Here is a 3,824-nt window from a genome sequence, read left to right as displayed (position 1 = left end):
TCAAGAGAGTTCCCGCCAATTTGCAGCTTTCTTTGCAGGGTGCATTTCTTCTTTGCAGCACAGAAATGCACAGTGCAAAGAGTTCCTGCCATTCGAATGCAAATTTGTGTCCCGCTAGTGGCCAGTGCTAAATTATTCACACGTGGCGGCTAGTAATTGGCTCGCTGGCCGTTTAAAATTCTGCGTGACTTCCGAAGAGCTTTGAGCACACTGCAGAGTGCCTCTGAAGTTATCTGACTTGCGGCTGCCGATCGATAGACTGAGCACCTATCGATCTTTCTTCCCGTCACCGAGCGCAATCCCAGACGTACCCCTTTCCCCGCCGGCTTCGAATTGCGGACGGATTAACTGGCTTGGGCCCCACCAGCTGGAACAACTCGCGTGGTTGTTCCGACGACCGGACCACCTGCGTCGCGATTGCAAGCGGCTTGAGTAAAGTTTTTTACAACCAATAAGTTGTGTCTGCCTCTCCATTCACCAGCCCGCCCTAACGTACGACCAATTTCGAACGCAACTCGAGTCGGCTCTTTGTTAAACTATTTATAGACAGAGGTAACTAACGGAGGTGTCCAATGATGGACTGCTATGTGGAATCTTTAATTATCTGGCAAGCAGCAGTTCTTTGTGCTCTCAGGTTGCTATCAGGTTACAAGGTAGTGGGTCAGGTTTTCTGTCTGTTACGTGAGAGGGGTCTGAGCTTGCTTCTTGACCAATTGCAGGGATTTATGACAGGGCTATCCCCTTTTACTCTGACCAATCATAAATCATGCCTAAGTTTCATTTCTTGGTTGTGATGTGGGCATAAATTTAAGTTTCTTGCTTGGATTTTTTTTTTTTTTTCAGGAACTTCTGGACAGAGATTTCTTTAACCCTTAATTGACTGCTGTGTGCATCACTTGTTAGTGACATGGGCACTGATTAATTTGGTTGTGACAATGCCTACATACACAAACATGACTACTAAAATAATGCATAGAGCTGTGATAGAATGGAACAGTCCAGTAACGGGGGGTGAGCTTTCAAACAATATTTTCACCAGCTAGCTTTACTTGGTTCCATCATTTTCTTCTTTTATAACAAAGACCACTTACACTCTCAGTACTAGATTCTTTAGTGGTTTTTATTTACTTTTTTGTGCCATGGGGAACTGGGGGGGCGGCATCCCCCTTTTGCCTGAAGCCGCACGCTGCGCTTCCGGACCGGTGCTGCCTGGCGGGCGCCGTTCTGAGGCGTGTCGTTGCCAGCATTTCCACGGAGTTTCCCCTTTTTGAAGGAGAAAAGAAAAAGAAAAACCCGTTGTTCAGTAAGAAGTGCAAGGAATCACTTCAAGGCTAGTGGAGAGTTGGGGAACGTGGCTGTATATTAAGTAAAATATTGAGCCAAGGGGATTGAAGTGACAGTGTTAATCGTTGTGTGCTTGCTTTGGGAAACGGGTTGTAGCCGTGTTCGTCTAAGGATATAGGCAGACAAGGTTCCTTGGGTGAATCTGATATCTTTTATTAGACCAACCCAAATTTGGTAATAAAAGATATCAGATTCACCCAAGGAACCTTGTCTACTTCGGGAAATTGAATTTGTACAGCGATGTATGTAATAAAGGCGTGCGTGCGTGCGTGCAGGATAGGTGCCGTAATTAGCAGTGACCCCACTACTGCCTACAGAAGGGGAAATCGAGATAGGTATGCACGTATGCCGATGTTTGCGTCCCGCCCTACATTAATGAGTGCAGCTCATACATATATAACAGGGGCATTGTGCATCCATGGCGAGTGTCAGAAATACACTTCTCGGCGCGGCCTCCCGTGCTCCGAGCTGGGCGCAGCAGCCCGAGGGGAAGTCCCTGCTGAGTGCTGCCCTCCGGTGGCCACGCCGGGCATCGCAGCGCGGAGGTACCGCTGGGAACAAACCAGCTCCGTGCCGCCGTGCTGTGGCTCACCCGGGGCCCTGCAGCCCGGCTTCAAGGCAGAGGAAATAAAGGCGGCTCCGCGCTGCCCTCCTGGGCCCGGAGCGGCGCTTGGAGCCCGAAGATGAGGGCCCGGAACAAAGCCGGCTCCGTGCCGCCCTCCCTGTGCTCCAACCTGCGCGCTGCAGCTGGGTTTTCAAGCCAAAGAAAAGAAAATCTTCCCCTGCACTACTTCCCTGTGCTTCCATGTGGGTTTTGCAGCCGAGAGGAGGGCAGCGAGAGCACGAAAAGCGGCTCCGGCCGCGCACCTGTAGCTCAGGCAGGCGGGAGATGAAGGCAGGGAGAGAAGAAAAAAGGCCTCGCTCGCTCGGGGCGTTACCGGAGCAGTGCCCCCGGCCGGGGCCAGGCGGGGCTCGCGCTGCTCGGGGCGGACACACGATTCCCGGGACAGTGATCCCAGCCCGGGGAGCGCGGCAGGCACGGGATCGGAGTCTCGCGTTTCTATTGGCTATATTAAGGCCTGAGGTGATTGGGTGGAGTTGTCACTTGGGCGGGATAAGGGCCGCTCCGCCTTTCTTTGCTCTGATTGGCCTCTGCCGGCGGAGACGGGTTCAGGAACACGCCCTCCTCATTCGCATTCTGATTGGCTGCTGGGAAATGGTGGGTGGGGCTGCAGTCTTCTGAGTGCTGATTGGTCCGACGTGGATGCTTAGCAGCCCTCTTTAACTGTTCGTCTTTGCGCTCGCGGGTCAGCCGTGCTCAGAGCCCACGTCCCACAGCTGACCCTGGACCCCCGGGCGGTCCCGCAGCGCTGCGGCAGGCTGCTCTGACGACCGCGGCGGGGCGTGAGGGAGATTGCGTTCCCCACCTTGCGGGGCCTGTCCGGCTCTCTCCTGAGGTGGGTGTTGAAGCTTGAAGCTGTGTCTGTCCCAGTTCCCTTTTCTCTCCTACTCCCGTCTGCGTAGCCTCCCTGTCTCCTCGACGTGCTGGGTGGTGGTCTAAGGGGGTGCGTGTGGGCCGCCAAGAAGGACTGTTTGCTTCTAGGCTGACGCTGAAACCTCCCTAGAGACCACTTGGCAAAGCACCACTCTTCTCTTTTTTTAAAAAGAAATGGATGTGAAAAGCCCCTTGTTCAGGACGCACCACGAGACGTCAGTTCAGTTCTACGGGAGAGTTTGGGATCTTTGGTGTAAAATAATGTAATATTGAGAACAGGGGATTCGATTCACCTGATGGTGTTATTTATTCCGTACTTACTTCAAAAACCTGAAACTGTAAAGACATATATCCAATAAGGATATGTTCGTGTGTGATCCTGTTACTCTCTCTCGCTCTGTCTCTATAGATGGGGATGGTGATATAGATATTCATGTATTCTCCCGGAGCAGCCGGGATTTCAAGCCAGAAAAAAAGAAAAACCTGCCCTATGTTGCTCTTGACCCTGGGCTTTGCAGCCAAGACATGAGGGCAGAGAGAGAAAAAAGATCCGGCTCCGGCCGCGCACCGGTTGCTCAGGCAGGGGGCAGATAAAGACAGCGAGAGAAGAAGAACAAAGGCCCCCCTCGCGCGAGGCGTAAGTCGGGCAGTGCCCGCGGCGGACACACGATTCACGGACATGGATTCAGGGCCGGGAGCGCAGCAAGTACGGGATCGGAGGCTCGTGTTTCCATTGGCCACATGAGGCGTGAGGCGATTGGGTGGAGTGGCTGCTTGGGCGCGGTCACGACCACTCCGCCCTTCTTTGCTCTGATTGGCCTGTGGCGGGGGAGGCGGGACCAGGAACCTGACCTCCTGTTTACATTCTGATTGGCTGCCGGGGACTGGTGGGTGGTGTGCAGGCTTCCGTGCGCCGATTGGTCCGACTCCGCCTCTCAGCGGCCCCGCTCAGCTGTCCGCGTGCGCCTCACGGGGTCGCCGTGCC

The 3,824-nt window shown here is 53.9% G+C and overlaps 1 long non-coding RNA gene across 1 annotated transcript in view; it reads left to right on the top strand.

Moving 5' to 3' along the window:
• The first annotated feature begins 2,586 nt into the window (after nucleotides 1–2,586).
• Nucleotides 2,587–3,824, top strand: part of LOC112548984 — a 5,572-nt gene continuing 4,334 nt past the window's right edge. Inside the window, exon 1 of the long non-coding RNA XR_003092430.1 lies at nucleotides 2,587–2,801. This is a non-coding gene — a long non-coding RNA (uncharacterized LOC112548984). The remainder of the gene's footprint in view (nucleotides 2,802–3,824) is intronic.

The sequence above is a fragment of the Alligator sinensis genome, unplaced genomic scaffold (genome assembly GCF_000455745.1).
Source record: "Alligator sinensis unplaced genomic scaffold, ASM45574v1 scaffold2078_1, whole genome shotgun sequence".
In the NCBI taxonomy this organism is placed as follows: Eukaryota; Metazoa; Chordata; order Crocodylia; family Alligatoridae; genus Alligator; species Alligator sinensis.
This window is presented reverse-complemented; position numbering and strand designations above follow the sequence as displayed.